Source organism: Bos javanicus, chromosome 23 (genome assembly GCF_032452875.1).
Source record: "Bos javanicus breed banteng chromosome 23, ARS-OSU_banteng_1.0, whole genome shotgun sequence".
Classification (NCBI taxonomy): domain Eukaryota; kingdom Metazoa; phylum Chordata; class Mammalia; order Artiodactyla; family Bovidae; genus Bos; species Bos javanicus.
The window spans coordinates 32,318,155-32,333,536 of NC_083890.1; the positions used below are offsets into that span (position 1 = coordinate 32,318,155).

Consider the following 15,382-nt stretch of genomic DNA (forward strand, 5'->3'; position numbering starts at 1 on the left):
GGTGCCATCACCTTCTCCGGAAAATATGCCTATGTTCACACTATCCCTCTTTCTATTAAAAAAAAAAAAATAGTATCCACACCTTTTTTTGTGGAGCGATACTTAGAGTATAAACAAAGAGTTTCCAAATATTGGTTTGGGGATTACCTGTTAATGATTAATATTCATCTGGCTTTTGGTTCTCCTGCCTTTTCTTGTCTGCTGTGTGTAGCTCTTATTATAGGAGAAGATTGGTCAGAGTTGGAATGTTCTGAGTTCAGAACTGAAGCAAGGCAGGTTAGATAACTAGTTCTTTCAAATGAAGCTGGACTATTTTCCTGGAGTGCCAAGTTTCAAGATGTATTTGATAAAATCCTCCAACAAAAAAACTTAGATGGTTACTTTTTTATTAAAATCAAATCATGTCATGAAATATTTATTCTAATTGAAGTCATTCCTCATTTTATTTTATCTGGTATGTGCTTAGTCGCTCAGTCATGTCCAGCTCTTTGTGACCCCATGGACTGTAGCCCATCAGGCTCCTCTGTCCATGGGATTCTCCAGCCAAGAATACTAGAGTGGGTTGCCATGCCCTCCTCTAGGGGAACTTCCCAACTCAGGGATCAGCCCAGGTATCCTGAATTGTAAGTGGACTCTTTACCATCTGAGTGACCAGGGAAGCCCCCCGCCTTTTTTTTTTTTTTTTGGATACTGCTTAAAAATAGACAATTTGTATAGAGAAGTGGTTTTCAAACTGTTTTGATTGTGTATCACATAAAAAATTTTAAAAACTTCAGGTACTCTGCTGAATATTTTAAACTTGACATCTAAAACTTCTCATCAAAAATAGAAATGACTTGCTTTGTAAATAAAAGAAAATATTTTATCTTATAAGATGTTTAATATTTTAGGCCATGCAGCCTTCTTGAGCTAAAGTAGTGGCAGGGACAGATACAGTTCCTGTCCATGTGATATAGAGGAAAACAATAAGTAAACTACATATTGTGTGGAAGCAATCAATGCTAAGGAGAAAAATTAAACAGGGAAGAAGGACTCATTGAAAAGTTGACATTTGGTTAAAGTCCTACAGAGGGGAGGGAAAGGGAGAAAGTAGATTCTAAGTCAATCACATACTACAATTAGGATGAGAACTAAGGGAATGTAATGTAGAAGAATTTGAATGATTGGAAGAAGGACGGGGTGGCTAAGGAAGACCTCACTGATTCTATTTATTTGGCTGTGCTGGGTCTTCACTGCTGCACAGGCTTTTCTCTAGTTGCAGGGAGCAGGAGTTACTCTCTAGCTGTGGTGTGCAGGTTTCTCATTGCTGTGGCTTCTCTTGTTGTGGAGCACAGGATCCAGGGCCTTCAGACTTCAGTAGTTGTGGTTCCAGGGCTCTAAAGCATAGGCTCAATAGTTGTGGTGCATGGGCTTAGTTGCTCCACACATGAGTGTCTCCTGCTTTGACAGGTGGATTCTTTATCACTGAGCCACCAGGAAAGCCCAGGAAAACCTCACTGAGAAAGTCACCATTGAGTTGAACTGAGCACTGTAAGTTGGTAAGAATTACTAGATAAAGAAAAACAAGACAAAATAAGCAGCATGAATAAAAAATAAAAATAAAAACAGTAACATAATAGCCAATATTTGTGGAGTGCTTATTATGTGCCAGCTAATTCTTACAACAACCCAACAAGTAGGTAGTATTTTTGACCCTAATTCTATGTTGAGGCAACAGGGGCAAAAAAAAAGATGTTCATAACAGGATTTAGAATCCTGGCAGTCTTGTTGGATCTTAACAATCAAGAAAATTTGGAAGACATGAAATGGTTCTTTTCAGAAACTGAAGATAGCAAGGATTTTGAGAAAGGATATAAGTTGACACCATTGTAGAAGTGAATGGCTTTTGGTTTATGATGCTATGCAGGATGCTGAGAATCTTCTTAGTGTGCAACCAGTGTTTTAAGAGAACTTGTAGAGAAATAGCTAAGGGTTGGGAGAAAATTTAATCCAAACAAATCTTGCTTTAGCTAAAATGGCTCTACTTACAAGATAAAAGGTTTGGCATTTGACTTTAAATGAAGGCTAGTGAGGCTAATTAATGAAAAGCTTTCAGAACACACTGGGAGCACAAAGTAACCAGAATTTATGTGCTCTCCAAATGTGCATGAGTAGTGTGTGTGGGAGGAAGCCTGAGGTTAATGCCTACTTATCTTGCAGGTTGGCCTGTTTCTGTCCTAAAATCAATTTTCCCCACTGACGAGGTTATCAAGAGCCCTAACTAAGCACTGCAGCAGCATTTGGAAGGGGTGGCTTTTGGTGGGTGGTTGCCTGACTAAGCTGTGTGGTGATCAGGCTCTGTACCTGGATCCATCATGTTCAGGTCTCCTGGTTCTCCAGTGTGCCTGAAAGGGACCCCTGGTTTCCTTATAAATTGAGTAGGTTCTCTTATATGCTTTGCTACTGAAAACTCTTATGTGGTCTGGGCTTTTCTCCACTTCTGTTTAATTTGTTTTCCAGCACATAATTTGGCATTGAATATGTCACTACTGCTGGCTCAGCAATTCCAAGGTCACTGCCCTTTTGCTCCATAAAAGGATTTCATAGCATCTGCCAGCCTGCTCCCTATTTTATACTTGGACTTCAGCATTGCCATTTCTCCCCTCAGGTGTTACAACCTCTCTTTTCCCCTTCCCCATGTGTTATTGGCTTTTTACAAACTCTTCCTTTCCATAGACTTGTATTTTCCTTGATTGTAATCATCCCACTTATCCAGAAGCACCTGCAAACCTTAATTCTTTGTGGTCATCAAATCCTAGGACTTTCCACTAGTCATAATATATATTCCCAACTCCCAAACCAGCATAGTCTTCCATATATTTCCTCCATTGTACATGCTTTCCCACTTGGAAACTTTTATACAAACACTCCTTTCCCTAGGAAGCCTTATAAAATAATCCCAAGCTGAGTCAGTCATATGTTGGTAATTTGACTTCTGGTTCCTCTGCCTTTTCTAAATCCAGCTTGTACATCTGGAAGTTCTTGGTACATGTACTGCTGAAGACTAGCTTGAAGGATTTTGAGCATAATCTTGCTGGCATGTGCAATGAGTGCAATTGCATGGTAATGTGAACATTCTTTGGCATTGCCTTTCTTTAGGACTGGAATGAAAACTGAACTTTTCCAGTCCTGTGACCACTGCTGCATTTTCCAAATTTGCTGGCATAATGAGTGCAACACTTTAACACCATCATCTTTTAAAATTTGAAATAGCTCACATTTATTGTAAAGTTCTACACCTTTATTTGTGCTATTTGAATGTAATCTCCTAGAGGGTGGTAACCATCTTTTCCTTTTCAGCTTTTAACAAATAGCCTGACACAAAATGGATATATGATAATATTTTGAATGCTACATAACTGAATGAATATTTCAGGATTCCCTGGTGCTCTCAAAGTTTTGTAATATAAGAGAAAAAGAAATATCTTAAAGTACTTGCCTTAAATTTTACCTACACTGTGATTCCCAACACAATGGAAAAGCAAGTAGGGGTAAAAAAAAAACAAGGAAAATAAATCATATTGAAATTTGGGGGGTGGGAAGATGTGAGGATGATGAATCTTGGGCAAATTTCCTGTTTTCGAAGTTTATTTGAAATAATATTCAACTTTTTTTAATGTATACTAGTATATTTAAGAGGCTGAGGCTGAGCCAAAGTGGAAACAATGCCCAGTATGGTTGCATCTGGTGGTAAAAGTAAAGTCTGATTCTGTAAAGAATAGCATAGGACCCTGGAATGTTACATTGATGAATCAAGGTAAATTTATTGTGGTCAAGCAGGAGATGGCAAGAGTTAACATTGACATTTTAGGAATCTGTGAACTAAAATGGATGGGAATGGGAGAATTTAGTTCATATGACCGTTATATTTACTACTTTGGGCAAGAATCCCTTAGAAGGAACGGAGTAGTTCTCATAGTCAATAAAAAAAGCCTGAAATGCAATACTTGGTTACAATCTCAAAAATGACAGAATGATCTTGGTTCGTTTCCAAGGCAAACCATTCAATATCACAGTAATCCAAGTTGATGCCCTAACCTCTAATGCTGAAGAAGCTGAAGTTGAATGATTCTACGAAGACCTAAAAGACCTCATAGAACTATCACCAAAAAAAGATGTCCTTTTCATCATAGGAATGCAAAAGTAGGAAGTCAACAGATACCTGGAATAACAGGCAAGTTTGGAGTACAAAATGAAGCAGGGCATAGGCTAACAGAGTTTTGCCAAGAGAATGCACTGGTCATAGCAAACACCCTCTTCCAACAACACAAGAGACAACTCTACACATGGACACCACTAGATGGTCAATACCAAAATCAGATTGATTATATTCTTTGCAGCCAAAGATGGAGAAGCTCTATACAGTCAGCAAAAACAAGACCAGGAGCTGACTGTGGCTCAGATCATCAGCTCCTTACTTCAAAATTCAGGCCTGAATTGAAGAAAGTAGAAAAAACCATTAGGCCATTCAGATATGACCTAAGTCAAATCCCTTATGATTGAACACTAGAGATGATGAATAGATTCAAGGGACTAGATCTGGTAGACAGAGTGCCTGAAGAACTATGGGCGAAGGTTCGTAACATTGTATGGGAGGTGATGACCAAAACCATCTGCAAGAATAAGAAATACAGAAAGGCAAAGTGGTTGTCTGAAGAGCCCTTACAAATAGCTGTGAAAAGAAGAGAGGTGAAAGGCAAAGGAGAAAGGGAAAGATATATCCAACTGAATGCAGAGTTCCAGAGACTAGCAAGGAGAGATAAGAAAGCCTGTTAAGTGACCAATGCAAAGAAATAGAGAAAAACAATAGAATGGGAAAGGCTAGAGGTCTCTTTAGGAAAATTAGAGATACTAAGGGAACATTTCATACAGAGATAGGCACAATAAAGGACAAAAACGGCAAGGACCTAACAGAAGCAGAAGATATTAAGAAGAGGTGGCAAGAATACACAGAAGAACTATACAAAAAAGCTCTTAGTGACCAGTTAGCCACAATGGGGTGGTCACTCACCTATAGCCAGACATCCTGGAGTGTGAAGTCAAGTGGGCCTTAGGAAGCATTACTATGAACAAAGCTAGTGGAGGTGATGGAATTCTACCTGAGCTGTTTCAAATCTTAAAAGATGATGGTGTTAAAGTGTTGCACTCAAAAAAAAAAAAAAAAGTGTTGCACTTATGCCAGCAAATTTGGAAAATGCAGCAGTGGTCACAGGACTGGAAAAGTTCAGTTTTCATTCCAGTCCTAAAGAAAGGCAATGCCAAAGAATGTTCACATTACCATGCAATTGCACTCATTGCACATGCCAGCAAGATTATGCTCAAAATCCTTCAAGCTAGTCTTCAGCAGTACATGTACCAAGAACTTCCAGATGTACAAGCTGGATTTAGAAAAGGCAGAGGAACCAGAAGTCAAATTACCAACATATGCTGGATCAGACAAAAAACAAGGGAATTCCAAAAAAAAACATCTATTTCTGCTTCATTGACTATGCTAAAGCCTTTGACTGTGTGGATCACAACAATGTGGATGGGAACACCAGATCACCTTACCTGGCTCCTGAGAAACCTGTATGCAGAATAAGAAGCAACAGTTAGAACTGGACATGGAACAACAGACTGGTTCCAAATTGGGAAAGGAGTACATCAATGCTGTATATGGTCACCTTGCTTATTTAACTTATATGCAGAGTACATCATGTGAAATGTCAGGCTGGATGAATCACAAGCTAGAATCAAGATTGCTGGGAGAAATATCAACAACCTCAGATTCTGTCCTTTATTATGCCCATCCTTGCATGAAATGTTCCCTTGATATCTCCATTTTTTTTTTTTTTTTGAAGAGATCTCTAGTCTTTCCCATCCTATTGTTTTCCTGTCTTGTTTGCATTGTTCATTAAGGAAGGCATTCTCATCTTTCCTTGCTAGTCTCTAGAACTTTGCATTCAGTTGGGTATATCTTTCCCTTTCTCCCTTGCCTTTTGCTTCTCTTCTTTCCTCAGCTATTTGTAAAGCCTCCTCAGACAACTACTTTGCCTTCTTGCATTTCTTTTTCTTTGGGATGGTTTTGGTCACTGCCTTCTGTACAGTGTTACAAACCTCTGTCCATAGTTCTTTAGGCACTTTGTCTACTGTATCTAATCCCTTGAATCTATTCATCACCTCCACTGTATAATCATAAGGGGTTTGATTTAGGTCATACCTGAATGGTCCAGTGTTTTCCCTACTTTCTTCAATTTAAGACTGAATTTTGCAATAAGGAGCTGATTATCTGAGCCACAGTCAGCACCAGATCTTGTTTTTACTGACTGTATAGGGCTTCTCCATTTTTGGCTGCATTTTTATTTAGGATTGGTAATTTAAAATGCAATCCAATTTTGAATGTCACTTTTATATCTGTCAAACTGGCTAAACTCTCTCATTAGTGATAATAATTCATGTATATATTTTTATTTTTCTATATAGAAAATCATACCATCTATTGATAATTATAGTTTTACTTCTTTTCCAATCATTTCATATTTCTTTCTTGTGTTATTATGTTGGCTAGAATTTCCAGTACAGTGTTAAAAATGTGATAAAGCACCTCTCTTATGTACCTGATATTAATAGGAAAGTTCACCTTTGAGTGGAATGTTTTCCTAGATTTTATATATACTATTTAATTTCAATTTAATTTAAATTTTATTTGTATTTTGTTCTACTCCAAGTTTGCAGGGAATTCTTTCCCTTTTCATTCTGTTGACTTGAATATAGTAATCTGAGATATTTTCTTGACATTGATTGCTAACCACAACTTTTTAATTTTATTATATTTGGGTCATTTGAATAAGGTAGATTTTTAATCTCTTTCAGTCATGAATACCATTACATTTCAAAGGTGTCGATAATAATAGTAACAATGATGTTGGCAAATGATGACTTTCATTTATTGATTTTCTATTATACGCCAAGTGTGGTGAGTGGTTTGGTTTTGTTGCATGATTTATCTATCCCTGTTTCTTTCAGTGATCTCCAAATAAGCGAGAATCAAACAAAAAATACACTTGTTCCTAGTCCCAGGTAGTAAGTACTTTACTTACAATGGGTCTGGACATAAATGCAACATGATATAATTTATAGAGCCTGTACTAGTGAGAAGATGCAATGCCAACTTGCTTGATAGTTATGATTTTTTCTACATTACAAATAGCAAATTAATTTTGTTTACTGTCTTGTATGGAAATACATAACACCTCAACACATTAGCACTCCTACTTTTTGTCCATGTCTTCTAAAAATTGTATTTGTCACAAATGTTCTCTTTTCTTTCCTGTTACTGCTATCTTCAATAGCGTAAGATTTTGCTGTTTTAGTTAGGCAGTTCTGTTACTATAGTTGCAGAAGTAAGGGACATCGAAACCAGAAAGTAGACTAAAAGAAAGCCATATCTAAGGACAAAAGAAGGAGCATTTGCAGTATGGCGATCTAGCACATGAGCTTCCAGGGTGGTTCAGTGGTAAGGAATCTGCCTGTAATGCAGGAGATGCAAGAGATGCAGGTTCAATCCCTGGTTCAGGAAGATCCTCTGGAGGAGGAAATGGCAACCCGCTCCAGTATTCTTGCCAGGAAAATCCCATGGACAGAGCAACCTGGTGGGCTACAGTCCATGGGGTTGTAGAGTTGCACACAACTGAGCACACACACACACACACACACAAAATCTAGCACATAATTGAATGTGTTGTGTAGATAACAAAAGATATACCATTCTATTCAGCTGATAGAAGTCAGAATAATAAAGATGGTTTTCCAATATGAGTTCAATGACCAGATTGACTGTATTTGTTATAGAGGTGATGAGGCCAAACAGGAGTTTGACTTGGAGAAAAAAGGATTTGCCAGTACTATGATAGGAGCTTAAGTTTCTGAGCAGACATGAGACATCACTGGGTTCATGGTTTAGAATGTATATGAAAAAGCGTCAAGTTCCAGGTTCAGAGAATGACCATTATCATTTAGTCAAGACTTTCATTTCAGGATTCAGATTCATCAAATGTGATTGCTTGACAGCTGCCCTAGAATCTCCTGAATCACTACTGGGCATTGTGAGGTTTGGGGCAGAGCGTGCACAAGAGAGCTGCTTCCTCTGCTAGGACCCATCCTGGCTTTCCAGACTAGAAACAATAGGCTTTCTATGATCGCAGTAGGATTGTACACTAGAGCAGTTGCCCAGAAACTTTACCCTGAATGAAAGCCAACATCTTGCTGAGTTGTCATGTGTCTAATTATCAATGACAGCTGTTGACAGTCCTATGAAAACAGCTCAGAGGATAATTTTTAAAGTTACCAAAGGAGAAATGTGTGCTCTATCCTCTCTAATAATTCTAAGTGACTAAAATAAAGCTATTTAAAAACTAACCATTTTCAAAATAAAAACATATAAAATTTTTAATAGGTGGATATCACAGTATAAGCCAAAGAAATATTTCAATCTATATTCAAGTGTTTAAAAATTGCTTATAGAAATGAAGCTAAGTTGGATTTTTTTTTCCCCCAGAGACAATGTACATCAATGTACTTGGTAGAAGTCTACCAAGTCAAATTCAGGACAAAGAACTCATGAGTATTTGAAGATGAAGTTAAAAATTAAATTGTAAAACCAAGTCACATTTTCTGACTTGGATAATAATTCAGGGTTAGACATATTTGAATTCTAAAGTTGTTGATCATTTATCTCATGGTCCAGAGTCCTTCAAAAAATGACTCAGGGAAAAATCTTTTATACAGGAAAGTGAAATTTATATCCCTTCCTTCAACATGATGGACTTAGATTTCCATGCTTAAATTCCCAAAGTGCAGATGGAACAAATCTGTTTTTCTTTCCTCTTATTATCTCATAATGAATATAATAAAATTTACCTGAAAGAATTGTGAGGGGGACATACAATAATTGATTGGAAGTAGTAGCTTGGACTCCCCAAGACCCAGGCACGTCCTTCAGAATCCTTGATCTTAGTGATAGACTTTGACAGGATCTCACTTCTCCACCACAATGCTGGGAGATGGTTTACTCTCCCACTATATAGTCCGAATAGGTATAAATGGTCAAATTCAAAATAAAAAAGAGATCTCCTCAGTGGCCATAAACTAAGAACTAAGAAGAAACTTAAAATCAAAGTGAGAAGTGGGAACTTAAGCCAGAAGAACTCATAGGAGTAGAACTAGGGTTAATATTCCATGGCTGGAGATTGAGTCTATGTCACATAGGAAAAGATGTCTGTCTGGGCTGCAAGCACAGAGCATGCAAGGAGCTGGAAATGAACCATCTACATAAAGCTGGGGATCTGAAGGCATTGGTTCATCTGTGAGATGAAGACAAGCAGAACCGCATGAACACTGGGAAAGTAGTGAGAATGTTTTCAACTGTGTAGGGATGTAGATAAAACAAATAGACCTAAAGAAATTGAGAGAGGTTGGCTTTCACTATGCCCATATAGGTGTTCCACACGAAAGTGAAAGTTGCTCAGTCATGTCCGACTCTCTGCAACCCCATGGGCTATACAGTCCATGGAATTCTCAGGCCAGAATACTGGCGTGGGTAGCTTTTCCCTTCTCCAGGCAATATTCCCAACCAGGGTTCTAACCCAGGTCTCCCACATTGCAGGCGGATTCTTTACCAGCTGAGCCACTAGGGAAGCCCAGTTCCACATGCATGTTGTTTATTCCCCAAAGTGACTTATAGCATGGCTCATAGCATATAATAGCATGTACACAAATTTAGAAATAATACAAAGCATTAATTTATACTTTGTGAATGCACTTATAGGTAGCAAAAATAGAAAAGTATGGAGAAATGTCCGGAGAAGGCAATGGCATTCCACTCCAGTACTTTTGTCTAGAAAATCCCATGGGTGGAGGAGCCTGGTAGGCTGCAGTCCATGGGGTGGCTAGAGTCGGACACGACTGAGCGACTTCACCTTCACTTTTCACTTTCATGCATTGGAGAAGGAAATGGCAACCCACTCCAGTGTTCTTGCCTGGAGAATCCCAGGGACAGGGGAGCCTGGTGGGCTGCCGTCTGTGGGGTCGCAGAGTCGGACACAACTGAAGCGACTTAGCAGTAGCAGCATGGAGAAATGTCACTAAATTTATGTGAGATGTTTTTGCTATTGTTCCTACGGGTGTGTGTTTGTGTGTGTAAAGGAGAAAGGACCCAGGGAAAGCTACAGAGTGAAGTTCAATCTGTAATGTTATAGTTCAGTATTTCAAAGGGTAAAAATTAACAAAATTTCAAAGGGAAAAAACACAAATACAACAAGGAAGGGAAAAACACTAAACTATTTAATTATAACATTGTCTTTCTTTTTTAAGTCTTTTCAAAATAAAACTAAAATCATTGAAGATACAACAAAGCAAAGCAAAAACCACACACTGATGTCTGAACTAGAGAAGGCATCAGAGGTTTTGAAGAGATATACCCAAGGAGTATGCAGTACTTGGATGCAATCTCAAAAACAACAGAATGATCTCTGTTCATTTCCAAGGCAAACCATTCAATATCACGGTAATCCAAGTCTATGCCCTGACCGATAATGCTGAAGAAGCTGAAGTTGAATGGTTCTGTGCAGACCTACAAGACCTTCTAGAACTAATACCCAAAAAAAGATGTCCCTTTCATTATAGGGGACTGGAATGCAAAAGTAGGAAGTCAAGAAACACCTGGAGTAATGGCAAATTTGGCCTTGGAGTACAAAATGAAGCAGGGCAAAGGCTAATAGAGTTTTGCCAAGAGAATGCCCTGGTCATAGCAAACACACTCTTCCAACAACACAAGAGAAGACTCTACACATGGACATCATCAGATGGTCAACACCGAAATCAGATTGATTATATTCTTTGCAGCCAAAGGTGGAGAAGCTCTATACAGTCAGCAAAAAGAAGACCAGGAGCTAACTGTGGCTCAGATCATGAACTCCTTATTGCCAAATTCAGACTTATAGTGAAGAAAGTAGGGAAAACCACTAGACTAGTCAGGTATGACCTAAATCAAATTCCTAACAATTATACAGTGGAAATGACAAATAGATTCAAGGGACTAGATCTGATAGAGTGCCTGATGAACTATGGACGGAGGTTTGTAACATTGTACAGGAGACAGGGAGCAAGACCATCCCCAAGAAAAAGAAATGAAAAAAAAAGCAAAATGGCTGTCTGAGGAAGCCTTAAAAATAGCTGTGAAAAGAAGAGAGGTGAAAGGCAAAGGAGAAAGGGAAAGATATACCCATTTGAATGCAGAGTTCCAAAGAATAGTAAGCAGAGATAAGAAAGCCCTGCTCAGGGATCAGTGCAAAGAAATAGAGGAAAATAATAGAATGGGAAAGACTAGAGATCTCTTCAAGAAAATTAGAGATACCAAGGGAACATTTCATGCAAAGATGGGCTCAATAAAGGACAGAAATGCTATGGACCTAACAGAAGCAGAAGATATTAAGAAGAGGTGGCAAGAATACACAGAAGAACTGTACAAAAAAGATCTTCACGACCCAGATAATCACAATGGTGTGATCACTCACCTAGAGCCAGATATCCTGGAATGCGAAGTCAAATGGGCCTTAGGAAGCATCCCTATGAACAAAGCTAGTGGAGGTGATGGAAGTCCAGTTGAGCTATTTCAAGTCCTAAAAGATGATGCTGTGAAAGTGCTGCACTCAATATGCCAGCAAATTTGGAAAACTCGGCAGTGGCCACAGGACTGGAAAAGGTTAGTTATCATTCCAATCTCAAAGAAAGGTAATGCCAAAGAATGCTCAAACTACTGCACGATTGTACTCATTTCACACGCTAGTAAAGTAATGTTCAAAATTCTCCAAGCCAGGCTTCAACAATATGTGAACCATGAACTTCCAGATGTTCAAGCTGGTTTTAGAAAAGGCAGAGGAACCAGAGGTCAAATTGCCAACATCCGCTGGATCATGGAAAAAGCAAGAGAGTTCCAGAAAAACATCTATTTCTCCGTTATTGACTATGCCAAAGCCTTTGTGTGGATCACAATAAACTGGAAAATTCTGAAAGAGATGGGAATACCAGACCACCTGACCTGCCTCCTAAGAAATCTGTATGCAGGTCAGGAAGCAATAGTTAGAACTCAACATGGAACAACAGATTGGTTCCAAATAGGAAAAGGAGTATGTCAAGGCTGTATATTGTCACCCTGCTTATTTAACTTATATGCAGAGTACATCATGAGAAACACTGGACTGGATGAAGCACAAGCTGGAATCAAGATTGCCGGGAGAAATATCAATAACCTCAGATATGCAGATGACACCACCCTTATGGCAGAAAGTGAAGAAGAACTAAACAGCCTCTTGATGAAAGGGAAAGATGAGAGTGAAAAAGTTGGCTTAAAGCTCTACATTCAGAAAACAAAGATCATGGCATCTGGTCCCATCACTTCATGGCAAATAGATGGAAAAACAGTGGAAACCGTGGCAGACTTTCTTTTGGGGGGCTCCAAAATCACCGCAGATGGTGACTGCAAGCCATGAAATTAAAAGACACTTACTCCTTGGAAGAAAAGTTATGACCAACCTAGAGAGCATATTAAAGAACAGAGACATTACTTTGCCAACAAACGTCTGTCTAGTCAAGGCTATAGTTTTTCCAATAGTCATGTATGGATGTGAGAGTTGGACGATAAAGCAAGCTGAGCGCCAAAGAAATGATGCTTTTGAACTGTGGTGTTAAAGAAGACTCTTGAGAGTCCCTTGGACTGCCAGGAGAACCAACCAGTCCATTCAAAGAAAATCAGTCTTGAATATTCATTGGAAGGACTGATGTTGAAGCTGAAACTCCAGTACTTTGGCCACCTGATGTGAAGAGCTGACTCATTTGAAAAGACCCTGATGCTGGGAAAGATTGAAGGCAGGAGAAGGGGATGACAGAGAATGAGATGGCTGGATGGCATCACCAACTCAATGAGCATGAGTTTGAGTAAACTCCAGGAGTTGATGATGGACAGGGAGGCCTGGCATACTTTTGTCCATGGGGTCACAAAGACTCGGACACGACTGAGCGACTTAACTGAACTGAACTGAACCCAAGGAGAAAGGTCAAGAATCTCACGTCGGTGGATAAGCAGGTGAAAGTGCAGAGGAGGTTCAGATTCTGAATATTCAAGGCACATTTCCCCAACGGCCACTTGGCAAGATGCCTTCTCATTTAGCTTCTAGTTTGATGAATCTCATTAATGATTACTGAGTCAAGCCCCAGAGTGGCAAAGCATCTGCAGCTGCTTGCGGGCAAAGTTGTACAGGGTGAGAGCTTGAAGGGAGAGCAGGTTCTAAATCGAAGTCCTTCCTCAGACACTAAATCGGTAAGTCACTTATCTTGGTGTTGCTGTGAAAGACCTCGAAGGGTCCTTTCTGTGTAACAGTTGTATATTTTTGACAATTTTTGTATACCCCCATGTCTCAGGTTTTCTCATATTGATAAAAAAAAAAGCAAGTGAAGATATAAAAGCCCCATCTCATTAATACATGGATAGAAGAGAGGTAGAAGCAGGAGGCTGAAGTTTTGTTCCTGATAACCCAAAACTTTGAGAAAATGCTAACTGTGGAAGACCTTTCCAAGAAACAGGTGCTCCAGTGAAATGTTTAAAGGCTGAGATTTGGGAATTCAATTTGGGGGCTTGTGAACAAACATCAGCGCTTTCATTTACCAATGGGATGAGCTGGATGAAGAGGGTCAATAATATCTCCATCTGGTGTTGATGTGAACTGCCTGGGTTAGTAGTTAATAAGTGTGGTTATCATAATTTCTGTTGTCGCAACAGCTGGTGGGACACACAGGAAGGGCTATAGAGTGGTTGTGAAAGAACACTCCAGATAAGAAAGCATTGGCAACCACATCACCATCTCTTACATGAAGATTCATTCCCTCCCACCCCCATTAAGGTTGTGCAGGATTTTTCTCCTGGGCAGATTCACAGCAGCAACAGGGCTATTCCCAGTGTCCTTCTGAAGGACTCTAGCCTTTTGTAACCAAGTTCATTGCCTTAGTTTCCTATCCAGATCAATTAGGGCCCAGGACTTTGACACAAGACAGAGCTGGGGGTGACTGGTCTAAGACAGCATCTAGAGGAATGCTGAGTCAGAACCAGTGAGATGGTGTGAAATTTAACCAAACAAAAATGGTTGGGGATAGAAGAGGCAATGGAATGGTCCAGGGCCACCAGGAAATGGTAGGTGGGTTGAGGATAGTTGGCAGGAGGTGATCAGGGAGAATCCTCAAGGCAGGGATGTAGAAGTTACAAGTTTTTGGTGGTCCTTGTGGCCTCTCAGATGTGTAGACAGGGTGCTATTGCTAGAACACCCCAGCCTTTAAACCCAGGGGGCTCTGCAGGAAGGTAAGCCTCAGAATGATTCCCTGTGAACATGACTTCAAACCAGAAACATCTCACGATGCCATATTATCTCTGATTCAGGCAACCAGCAGGGTTTTCTTGACCAATAGTGGAAAATAAGGTAGCTGTTAAAAAATATGTGTGAGTGTACATGTGGATGTAAACACATATATAAATAGAAAACACATATGATATATATGTACTTTCTTTTGGATACCCCTAGGCCTTGGAGGCTAATGGGAGTGAAATTATCCTGGCAACTTCACTGCCAGGGCATCTAGCCAGCAAACTTTCTTGAGGTCACTAAGCTTTCCTGAAATTCAGATACTCCCTTGATAGCCAAATGCTCTCAGAGCTTTCCCTTATGTGGATCTCTATTTGCTCTCTATGCTTAGCCACCTGTTTAGCTGTGTGAGTGAATGCTTATAAAATCTCCTGAGAATTATCTTCATGTATATGGTCACATCTGCTGGGACTGGACACTCTGGTTTCCAAGACAAGGCATGCCTTGTTGTCTGGAATAGAGATAGTAGAAAACTGGAAGTAATCTGACATTCAGAATGTTCCAGTCCAAATAGTCCTACAGTAGGGGGATGGTAAAGTCTCATAACCACAGAGTTACACTGACATCACAGCAGAACATGGAAGTAAGAATAAATATCACACATGGAGAAAAGTTGTTAACAAAAAAAACATATGCTTGTTATCATTGCCAGGTTGTACAAGACAATGTGTCTGGCCACATATTTATTATTTAGTCAAGTATTTCCCAAACAATATTTGCACTTAAAATCAGGGCAGTTAACCTATGTGTATAAGGCCTATTTTGTAAAATTGAAGTGTAGTTGGTTTACAATGTTGTTAGTTTCAGGTGTAAAAGGTCTATTTTTAAAAAGTCCTGGCCACACCAGGGAATTAGAATGCCTCATGTCAAGATTTGAAGAGATACCTCTCTAAAGA

At 39.4% G+C, this 15,382-nt stretch overlaps 2 protein-coding genes across 4 annotated transcripts in view; both read left to right on the plus strand.

The window, feature by feature from the left end:
* Positions 1–12,363, plus strand: part of SLC17A2 (solute carrier family 17 member 2) — a 36,064-nt gene extending 23,701 nt beyond the window's left edge. For all 3 annotated transcript variants that reach the window (XM_061399295.1, XM_061399292.1, XM_061399293.1), the window contains one exon: positions 1,450–12,363. The gene's annotated coding sequence lies outside the window, so the exon portion shown is untranslated. The remainder of the gene's footprint in view (positions 1–1,449) is intronic.
* A 95-nt stretch (positions 12,364–12,458) lies between these two features.
* The window catches only part of SLC17A3 (solute carrier family 17 member 3), a 31,091-nt gene continuing 28,167 nt past the window's right edge, over positions 12,459–15,382 (plus strand). The window contains exon 1 of the mRNA XM_061399291.1: positions 12,459–13,393. The gene's annotated coding sequence lies outside the window, so the exon portion shown is untranslated. The remainder of the gene's footprint in view (positions 13,394–15,382) is intronic.